Here is an 11,574-nt window from a genome sequence, read left to right as displayed (position 1 = left end):
CGGAAGGCCCTGCGCGCCGAGATCACCTGCAGGGAGAAGTAGGCTGGGGCGAAGGGGGTGGGAGTCAGGTCTGGCCCCTCGGCACCGGCAGCCTCCGGGGACCCCGCCTCCCAGCGGCCTCGCACCCTTCTCTTCCACTTCCGCCTCCACACTGAACTCAGGGCTCCTCTCGAAAGCCCTCGGCAGGGGGCCTCCACCCCCAGTCTTCTCTGGGCTTGCCCCGTGTTCCTGACCTCCAAGGGAAGGGCAGGATGCAGCCTGGGGGCCCTGTGAGTGTAGGGGAGGGGATGCCAATCCCTGGGACACCTGCCGTGGGCGGGCCCTTTGCACTTGCCTGCTAAATCATTTGACTTGCAAAATGCAGGCAAATGCCCAGCTACCCGTCCCCCCTCTAGACATGGACCCAGCCTTTCGGTCCCCACACACGGAGTGCCACCACGGCCTAGGGCAGAGCCAGCTGCTCCTTCCAGGTGCAGGGCAGCAGCACCCTGTGGCTAACAGCCCCGCGCCCACCTGCAGGGCCTCCTGACGCTGCCTCAGGCCAGAGTCACTCCAGCCTGGGCTCCTGGGCCTCCAACTGTAGCAGTGGCCTCCCGTCTGTGTCTGTGCAGATACTCTGGACCCGGGCCTACATCTGACAGGCACACTCCCTACCTCCGGTGGTGGCAGCTGGGACCTTCTAGTCCAACGCCAGACCCCAAGAGTTCTGCCACCCTTCATTCCAGTAGGGGCGAGTGGGCTTGCCCTCGGGGGTCTGAGTGTGGAGGGGACCCCAGGCCAGGCCCTTACCACACACAGCCCCAGTGCTGGGTGTCCCCAACTATCTTACTGCACCCTTGGCGCCAGGCCCTATGCAGACATATCATCCCAAGGGCACTGTGGTACCAGGGTGGCCACGCGAGCAGAGTAGCATCTGGAGGAAGCCCTGCAGCTACATGAACAGGGGCTGAGGCCAAGCTTGCTGTGTGGCTGGAAATGGAGGCTGCGAGGACCCTTCAGGCCCTGCCCCGGCTGTGCCTCGTCCCAGCCCATCCACGGCGGTGTCCTCAGCAGAGGGGGTATCTGGCCCAGGAATGTGTCCTCTAGGTGCAATGCGATTGAAACTTTGTGGCCCATGCGCAGAAGTCGGTATTTTGTGGAAGAGCCACACTCAAGAGGCCAAAGAGCCGTGTGGCTCGCGAGCCGAGCCGCGGTTTGCCGACCACTGCTCTAGGCTAAGTCTGAGACCGGCACCTTTTGGGGCCCAAGGGGGCAAGTCCTAACCCTGTCCAGCTCCATGTGATCCCAGCACGGAGAGGGTGCCTTTGAAGGCGGGGCCAGGGGCTGGGCTCTCGTGCTGGGACACCCAGAGAGGGGCCGGCTGGAGCGGGGCTGCACCAGGCCATGGTTGTCCCACATCGGTACCAGCACCAGAGCACCCATTCACCCTGGCGCGCGCACACACTCAGGTCCCACAGCCCAGCCCAGCCCATCTGCTCCCTGGAAGCCTCATTCCTACTCCGGGTTCTTATGCTGGTTGAGGGGTCACCACCTGAGTCATGCCTCAGGGCCTTTTCCCCTTTCGCTGCCCCTGTCAGCCTTGGTCCCTGCCGGGTTTCACCGTTCATCCTACAGACATCCCTCAGGCGGTCCCTCCCCATCTGGGAAACTACAAGGCCCTCAGCCGTGGGGCACCCCAGCCTCCTGCAGTCGGTCAGTGGGTCAGGAGAGCTTGGACACCAGACTCCAGGCTGGGGGCCCCACCTCTGCCCCTCATCTGGGCCTGGGCCCTCCAGTACCTCCCCAGGACCTGCAGGGCAGAAGGCAGGCTGCAGGGTCTGAGGCCCACCCACCTCCCACACAGGAGCCAGCTCACCTTGCAGTAGAACTCCCAGGAGGGTCACAGTGGCCAGGAGAGCCACCTCGTCCTTCATGGTGATGCTGGTGGCTCAGTCGGGCCAGCTGGTGTGTCAGAGGGCTCGCAGCAGAGTTTATCAGTCCCTGCCTGGCGGCTGCTCAGAGGCTGGCCCAGGAGAGGAAGAGTGGCTGGCTCTCCCGCCCCTTTGCAATGGAGGGCAAAGGGCAGGGGCGTGGCTATGGCCAGAGAGGGGCAGGGAGCCTGGTCAAACTGAACAGGCGGAAACCAGGGTCACATGAGCCTGGGCAGGAGAGAGCAGCTGGCTGGTATAGCCTGGCCACTTCCAGTTTTTCTAGTCCCTGTGCCAAGCCCTGTGCTGACGGAACTTAAGCTGTCCCCCAGGTGTGCTCCCGCCTAGGTGTCATCCGTGTCATCCCCGTGTTCCCCAGGCCCTGCACACTCAGCAGGTTCTACTTGGCCCTCGAGCCTCCCCTGGTCCTAGGTCTGGCTTCAGGAAACCAGAGCTACCACTGAGCACTCGGTTCTTTATGCTGGTTGAGGGTCATCATCTGAGCACCCAGCCCACACTGGGCGCAGCCAAGCACTCTCTCTCCCAGGAAGCCTGATGCCGCCAGCTTCGGCTGCCCGGCTGGCCTGGCAGGGTGGCTCAGCCCACTCAGGATGGCCGAACGCATCCTCTCAGGGCCTCTGACCCCACGCAACCGCCTGCTGTCCTGCCTGCCCGGCAGCCCTCCTTCCGAAGACCCTGACCATCTCCACACTTGGTCCTGTGGTCTGGGCAGAGCTGCCCCCACTCCTCGGAGACCTGTGGGAAGAACACATGAGCCAAAACTGACTGTAGAGCCAAGATGGTGAGACGCAGCTCTAGAAGCTTCCTTAGAACTGAGAGAGTTCAGAGTGAGGAGGGAGATTGCTGAAGGCCATTGATGGCCACACACCAGCCTGAGGAGGATGGAGCCCACTCAGGGCCACCATGACCGAGAGGGGGCTCGTCCTGGCACCCGGAGGCCACCTGGCCTGGACTGCCCCCCTGGCTGTAAGAGCCACTTCGCCTTTAGGCTCACATCGCTGGGAAGGGGGTTTTGGTCAGTGGTGGCAGCATCCAGACTGGCACACAAGCACAGGCCGGAGCCGTGAGGCCACAAGCAAGCACGGGCCAGGCCGTGGGAGGGGCAGGGCGGGGCAGCTGGGTCTCTGCAGCACCTGCTGCTGCAGCAGGTCCTGGCCACCAGGACGACCTGGCACCCCTCGGCCCCCACACCTCGAACCACCTGGCCTCCTTTCTTGCTGCCCAAGCCCAGGTTCCAGCCTGAGGGCTGTGGTGCCTGCTGGGTTTCCAAGAAACCTTTTACCCTCAGTACCTGGCCAACACCAACCAGCCATTCTGCCCCGCCCCCCCAGCCACACCCCAACTAGCTGGGAGCGCCACAAGCACCTCAAGGGCAGGGGTGGGTCTCCAAGTCTGTGCCCACTGTGGGCCAGGTCTGACCCACAGGAGCCCAGTGACAGGGCATGGCTGATAGATGCTTAGAAACAAATGAGAGCACCCGGGAAGGGATGCCAGGTGCACCCTCCAGCCCTCTAGCTGCCCACTCAGCCCTCTTCCTCCCTGAAACCTGCCCCTGACGGGTAGGACACATGCTGCGGAAGGCCTGTGCCCCGGGCATGTCCATGCGCAGTGCGTGCCTGTCCGTCCACTTGTCTCTCGGGGTCCCAGTGCTTGGGAGTGTATTACAGCTCATCTGTGGCCCGCGTGTGTGTCTGGGTGCCTGCAGGTGTCCAGGCCTCTGCTCTGCCACGCTCTTGTTTCCTCTGAGGCCTAAACATCCTCCCTCCCGAGCTCATCCCCTTCTGCCTGGGCGGCAGGAAGCTGACTAAGAGCAGCAGCTTCTGAGGAAGTCCCTGGTCTCAGCCCCTGGAGCCCTCCCCAAGCCCTTGGTCTGAGCTCGCCCAGCCTCCCAGGTCCCGCCTGGGCTGAGCCTGCTCAGGAAAAGAGGTCCAGCCCAAGGCCATCCAGACAATGGCCATCCCGCCCCCACCCTCCTGGGCAGCCCTGGAGGGGCTGACATCAGGAGGGAAGTGAAAAAGCCCCTCCCTGACCCCTGCAGGACCTGCCCTCTGTTCTAAAGCCTCTACATGGCCCTGAGGAACCTTCTGGAAGCTGAGCTCACCAGGGACCTTTTGGGGAGTGGAAAGGCCAGCAGAATCATTATGTTGAAAATAAATCACAACTTTGGTATGAGAGACCACAAGCAGTGCGTAATAACCCTAACCTTAAACTAAAAAAGGAAAATACTTATTTTGAAATGATTTTCTTTCAAAAAGTTGCAAAAATAGTATAGTTAGCACATACCCTTCATCCAGCTTCCTCTAATATTAAAATCTTATATAACCATATTTTCATTAGGTAAACTAAGAAATTAGCATTGATACAGATCTTATTAGCCATTTTACAGACCTTATTCAAGTATCACCAATTGTTCTACTAAATTAGTACAAAGACCTCAAAAACATGCTAAGTGTGCCAGACACAAAAGACCATATGTCCCACGGATCTGTGGATGCTGTAAGAGCTTGTCGCTTGAAGCCCTGCTTTTCCAAAAAATGTGCGACTCCGGTCCTTTGATCCTTGGGAACGGTGGGAAGGACTTTATCAGCCATGCTGAAGTCCCTCCGAATGGCAGCCGTCTGGTGACCAGGAGGGAGTAGCTGATGATGTTCAGTCCTTTATCCCGCAGATAAAGCCTGTTGTCTTTAGGAAGACAGCCCAGGAGATACATTGTTCTGTCCACGTGGGCAATGGTGACTATTTCTCCTCCAGCATAGTAATTTAATCTGCTCACAGAACTTGTGTCAATGAAGCAGTCACCTACCACAGCCCCGTTTTCACAATTTGCTGAATCTCACCAAGGACCTGAAAGGCATCCTCAATGCCATCTGCAGTAACTCCCTCATGTGTTTCCTGTGCAGCCAAGACTTTTTTCCGACAGGTACGTAAGGATAAAAAACGACTCCTCCGTGGCAGTACAGACTAGCTCTCCAGAGTCAGACCAGAAAATATGTGTGGGCTGAATTTCAGTTCTGCCTGTGAGTTCTGTATTGTCCCGGTCATAGAAAGCTAAGCCATTTACAGATCTGACCCCCAATAAGAAGCCTCCATAGATACTTTCAGCTCCAAAATCTGGTTTAAATGATTTTTTTCCTTAAAGTTTTTAAATATCTTTACAACACTGTGCTCTCTTATTGCATACGCTGAGGGATCATGGGCCCATGCAAACTCCTGGGCAGACCCAAACCTCTTGTTTCTCAAAGCCGTTGCTGTGTAGATGACATACTTGCCGTCACCACAAACCACAACAAATCGCCCATTAGGACTGTGCTGAATAGGCTGAGGGATATTTCACTGCCCATATCCTTTACTGCCAGTGGCAACCTTTCTCCATCTTTATTTATTTATTTTTAATATATTTTTTATTGATTTTTCACAGAGAGGAAGGGAGAGAGATAGAGAGTTAGAAACATCGATGAGAGAGAAACATCGATCAGCTGCCTCCTGCACATCTCCTACTGGGGATGTGCGTGCAACCCAGGTACATGCCCTTGACCGGAATCGACCCTGGGACCTTTCAGTCCTCAGGCCGACGCTCTATCCACTGAGCCAAACCGGTTTTGGCAACCTTTCTCCATCTTTAATCTCAGCATTGCCCATTGCTTTTAGGCTGGCCTGCTGGACTTCTGAATGCTTGGCCCAAATTATCTTTCCAATTGGCATCCATGGACATGGCAGGTTCCTCCCGACCAAGCTTAACAATGATACTCCCTTCGCCATAGCCCAAAGATTGAATTTATATAAAATTCCCAAAAAGGCAAAGTAATAGGGACAGAAGACAGGTAGATGGCAGCCTGGGCTGTGAGTATGAGGCTCTGATTGGGGTGATGAGAATGTTCTAGAGCTGGTTTGTTTTTTTATTTGCACAACTCAGTAAATTTACTAAAAAATTATTGAATTTTTACACTTAAAATGGGCAGATTTTGTGGTATGTAAGCTATCCTATATAATAAAAGCCTAATATGCTAAGTGTCCAGTCCAGTCGTCTGTTCAACCAATCAAAGTGTAATATGCTAATGATATGCTAAGGCTGCTCAACTGCTCTCTGTGACATGCACTGACCACAGTGGGCAGACACTCCAACTGGTAGGTTAGCTTGCTGCGGGGGTCTGGCCGATCGAGACTGAGCGAGACAGGCCAGACACGGCCTGGAGGCCTCCAGCGGTCCCTCCCTGGTCCCGATCCCTCATCCTGGTGGGGTCCCTCAGCCTGGCCTGTGCCCTCTTGCAATCTGGAACCCCTCCGGGGATGTCAGAGAGCCAGTTTCGGCCCGATCCCGCAGGCCAGGCCGAGGGACCCTACTGGTGCACAAATTCGTGTACCAGCCCTCTAGTACCTCAATAAAGTTGTTTTAAAATATAGTACAAAGACTGCTTATATATCCTTCCATGGCTTCTACAACTGTTATCATGTTATGTAACATGATTAAAACCAGGAGGGTAACATTGATCCAAAACTATTAACTAACCTATAGACCTTATCCAAATTTCAACAATTGTCCCATTATGTCCTTTCTGTGGTTCAGGAACCAATCCAAGACCATGTCCCCAGTCTCCTCCAATCGAGGACAATTGGACAGCCTCAGTCTGTCTCTGTCCTTCATGACCTTGACCCTGTTGAAGAACACTGGTGAGTTCTGTTGTAGATGACCCTCAATTTTGATTGTCCAATATCTTCACATGGTTCGCTGAAGTTTTTCATGTTTGGCAAGAATGCCAAAGAAGTGATGTGTGCCCTTCTCCGTGCATCACATCAGAAGGGACATGGTATCGACACATCTAATCACAATCCTAAGCTTTCTACACAAGGAAATAACACCCATGATGATGGCGCATCATGCTCCAGATTTAACCCACCGTCTCCAGCCATGCTCTACCCTGCAGAGTAACCTCGCTGATAGACAGCGCTGACCTGGCTTTTCTCAGCCTCATTCCATTCGGGCACCTGGGCCTTCTAGCACCCCATGTACTCCCAAGATGCCTGAGTGTTCTTCCTTGGCAGCCTTGTCCCTCTCTGTTTTCCGTGTTGGGTTTATATCTTTCTACCCTTACAGGAGTTCTTGGGAAGAGATGACTGCCCTCTGTGTGGTCCTCAGGCCCCGCAGGTGGTAGGTGCCCAAAGAGAGGTACCTGCGAATGAGCAAATGACAACTATCCAGCAGGCCTAGCTGCTCTCCCTTCCACCTTCCCCTGGAAACCACTAAACTGTTTTCTGTGTCCATAGTTTTGCCTTTTCCGGAATGTCATAGTTGGAATCATACAGTATGTAGCCTTTTCAGATGGGCTTCTTTCACTTAGTAGTTTGCATTTAAGATTCCTCCATCTCTTTTCACGGCTTCATAGATCTTTTATTTTTCTCCCCTGGGCTGAATGATATTCCATTGTCTGCATGTACTTCACCTAATGAAGGGCATTTTGGCTGCTTCCAAGTTCTGGCAATTATGAATAATGGACAGAGTGTATCAACAGACTGCAAGGGGCTGCAGCCCCGAACTCCCAGAGAAGGCCATGGGGACCCAGGGGCTACTCTGCTGGCAACACCTCCAAGCTTCAATTAGTGATCAAGATTAATACAAGAGTATATGTGGGACACATATCCCTACACTGAAGTCTGAAATTTCTCTCTTTTTTAATTTATTTTTTAAATATGGTTTTTAATTGATTTGAGAGAGAGGAAGGAAGGGAGAGAGAGAGACATCAATGAGAGAGAAACTATTGATTGACTTGCCTCCTGCACTGGAGATCGAGCCAGGCATGGTTCATGGGTCAACGGTCAACCACTGAGCCACATCAGCCAGGCTTGTTGAGGTTTTTTGTTTTGTTTTGTTTTAATATATTTTTATTGATTTCAGAGAGGAAGGGAGAGGGAGCAAGAGAGATAGAAACATCAATGATGAGAGAGAATCATCGATTGGCTGCTTCCTGCACGCTCCCTACTGGGGATCAAGCCCGCATCCTGGGCATGTGCCCTTGACCGGAATTGAAAGTGGGACTCTTCAATTGCAGGCCAGTGCTCTATCCACTGAGGTAAACTGGCTAGGGCCAGGCTTGTTGAGTTTTAAGAGTTCTTTGCATATTTTAGATAAGTCCTTTATCAAATATATCTTTTGCAAATGTTTTTCTCTTATCCTGTAGCTTTTCTTCTCATTCTCTTTTTTTTTCACTCTCCATAGAGACCGTCAAAACTTGCCAGTGCTGGCTGTATTTGTCACGGCAGGGCACTGGGAAAAGTTTTCAATGAGCAATAATCGTGCCTCGGATAAACCTCATTGGCCACAAAACTGCCACTGTCAAAGCTCTTATTCGCTTGACGGGATCTTTCACAAAGCAGAAATTTTAAACATTTTCATGATGTTCAGCTTATCAAGCATTTATTTTGCCCTGGCCAGTGTTGCTTAGAGATGGGAGTGTCAACCAGCACACCAAACGGTAGCCAGATCAATCCCTGGTCAAGGGCACGTGCTTGGGTTGCAGGTTCAATCCCCGTGCCCCAAGGGGGCACATGTGGGAGGCAACCAATCGATGTGTCTCCCTCACATTAATGTTTCTCTCTCCCTATCCCTCCTTTCAACTCTTTCTAGAAATCAATGGGAAAAATATCCTCCATGAGAATTAACAACAAAAAACCCCACAAGAAAAAGACTATCTTTTCTCCATTATATTGTCTTTTCTCCTTTGTCAGAAATCAATTGAACCCGGCTGGTATGGCTCAATGGTTGAGTGTCGACCTATTGTACTGGGGGCAGGGACCGCCGCATGGAAAGATTACTGAATGTGTTGGGGGCAGGAACTGCGGCATGGAAAGATTACTGATTGTTTTAAGGAAACAAAGTGTTATGATATGTTCCAGCCAGGTGTGACCCCGGTTTCCTCCTGTTTGTATTAAACTTTTCACCCTGCCAGTTCTAAAGAACAGCTAACAAAATGCTTTGTGATTTTTACAAATAAAAAGCTTTGCTGTACCCCAAATAGTTACTGTAAGCTGCGAGGCTCCCAGAGGGGGAGGGACGCGCTGTAGTCAGCTGGCCAGCTTAATAAAGGCTCCTAAATTTAAATTCTGAGTCGGTGGTCTATCTCGCTGATTGAACCCATGACACTATGAACCAGGAGGTCATGGTTTGATTCCCACTCAGGGCACATGCCTGGGTTGCAGGCTCAATCCCCAGTGGCAGCGTGTAGGAGGCAGCCGATTAATGATTCTCTCTTATTGATATTTCTATCTCTCCCTCCCTTTCCCTTCCTCTCTAAAATCAATAAAAAATATATTAAAAAAAGAAAGAAGTCAGTTGACCCTAACCGGTGTGGCTCAGTGGCTAGAGCGTCGGCCTGCGGACTGAAGGGTCCCAGTTTCGATTCCGGTCAAGGGCATGTACCTGGGTTGTGGGCACATCCCCAGTAGGAGGTGTGCAGGAGGCAGCTGAACAATGCTTCTCTCTCATTGATGTTTCTAACTCTCTATTCCTCTCCCTTCCTCTCTGTAAAAAAATCAATAAAAAAAAATTTTTTTAAAGAAAGAAGTCAGTTGACTATATTTACATGGGTCCATTTTGGGGTTCTTTATTCTGTCCCATTAATAAGCAAACTGTCTATTTTGCCAGTACCACACTGTTAATTACTGCAACTTTATAGTAAGTCTTAAAGTCAGGTAGCATGAATCCTCCAACTTTGTTCTTCTCTTTCAATGTTGCATTGAGTTGGCTATTCTCCATATTCTTCTTTGCCTCTCCATATCAAATTTAGAATCAGTTTGTTTATGTCCCCAAAGTAATTTGCAGGGATTTTTTTTTTAACTGGAATTACATTGAATCTATAGATTAAGTTGGGAAGAACTAACATCTTGATGATATTGAGTCTTTCTATCCATGAACATGAAATGTCTCTCCATTTATTTAATTCTTAGATTTCTCTCATTAGAGATTTGAGTGTAGCTTTTTAGTGAGTTTTGAAACCAGTAATTGTGAGTTGTTCAAGTTTGTTCTTCATGCTGAAGATTGTTTGGATTATTGTGGATTCCTTGAGTTTCCATATGAATTTTAGGATCATCTTATCAATTTCTACAAAGAACCAGCTAGGTTTTTGATAGGGATTGTGTTAAATTGTTTATTAATTTGGAAGTATTGCCTTCTCAACAATATTAAATATTCTGATTTGAGCACCTGAGATGTCTTCCCATTTATTAGTTCCTCTTTAATTTATGTCATAACAATGTTTTATAGTTTTCAGAGTATAAGTTTTGCATTTATTTTGTTACATTTTTTTCTAAATATTTTATACCTTTTGATATTGTAAATAGAAGGGTTTTCTTCTCAGATGTATATAGAAACACAGCAAATTGTGAGTTGATCTTGTATGCTTCAAACTTACTGATTTTGTTTATTAGTTCTATTCATTTTTATTTTATTTTATTTTTAAATATATTTTATTGATTTTTTACAGAGAGGAAGGGAGAGAGATAGAGAGTTAGAAACATCGATGAGAGAGAAACATCGATCAGCAGCCCCCTGCACACCTCCCACTGGGGATGTGCCTGCAACCAAGGTACATGCCCTTGACCGGAATCGAACCTGGGACCTTTCAGTCCACAGGCCGACACTCTATCCACTGAGCCAAACCGGTTACGGCAGTTCTATTAATCTTTTATGGATTTGTTAATATTTTCTTTTTTCATTCTTTATTGCTTAAATTATTACAAATGTCTTCTTTGTCCCCCTTTGACCTCTCCTTGGCCACTCCACCTCCCAAGTATTTTCTATATACAAACAAGTCCATGTCATCTGCAAAGAGAGATAGTTTTACTTATTCTTTTTGCTTCGTTTTCATTTTCTTGTGTAATTGCCCTAGCTGGAACCTTCTGATGTGGCAAGAGCCCTTACGTTATTTCTGACCTTAGGGACAAAGTGTTCAGTTTTTCACCATTGAGTATGATGTTATCTGTGGGTCTTGTAGATATCTTACATCAGGTTGAGACAGTTCCCTTCTCATCTTAGTTTATTAACTGTTTTTATCATGAAAAGATATTGGATTTTGTTAAATGCTTTTTGTACATCTATTGAGATGATCATATGCCTTTCATTTTATTACTAGAGGCTGGGTGCACAAAATTCATGCATGGGGAGGAGGGTTCCTTCAGCCCAGCCTGCATCCTCTCCAATCAGACATCCCTCTCCCAATCTGGAACCACTGGCTCCTAATCACTCACCTTCCTGCCTGCCTGGTCGTACCCTAACCACTCTGTCTGCCTAACTGATCGCCCTAACTGCCTCTGCCTGTCTGCCTGATTGCCCCTAACTACCTCTGCATGCCTGCCTGATCACCCCTAACTGCTCCCCTGCTGGCCTGATTGCCCCCAACTGCTCTCCCCTACCTGCCTGATCACCCCCAACTGCCCTCCCCTGCTAGCCCGGTTGCCCCCAACTGCCCTCCCCTGCCAGCCTGGTCACCCCCAACTGCCCTCCCCTGCTGGCCATCTTGTGACCACATGGGGGCGGCCATCTTGTGCAAGGGTGTGACAGTTAATTTGCATATTACTTCTTTATTATATAGGATAGAAAATACGCTCAGTGGACAGAGCGTCAGCCTGTGGAGCAAAGGGTCCCGGGTTGGATTCT

The 11,574-nt window shown here is 50.3% G+C and overlaps 1 pseudogene; it reads right to left on the bottom strand.

Annotated features, from left to right (window-relative positions):
• Positions 1 to 4,335: 4,335 nt before the first annotated feature.
• The window catches only part of LOC102754683, an 18,729-nt pseudogene continuing 11,490 nt past the window's right edge, over positions 4,336 to 11,574 (bottom strand).

This window comes from Myotis davidii, unplaced genomic scaffold (genome assembly GCF_000327345.1).
Source record: "Myotis davidii unplaced genomic scaffold, ASM32734v1 scaffold648, whole genome shotgun sequence".
NCBI classification, from domain to species: Eukaryota; Metazoa; Chordata; class Mammalia; order Chiroptera; family Vespertilionidae; genus Myotis; species Myotis davidii.
This window is presented reverse-complemented; position numbering and strand designations above follow the sequence as displayed.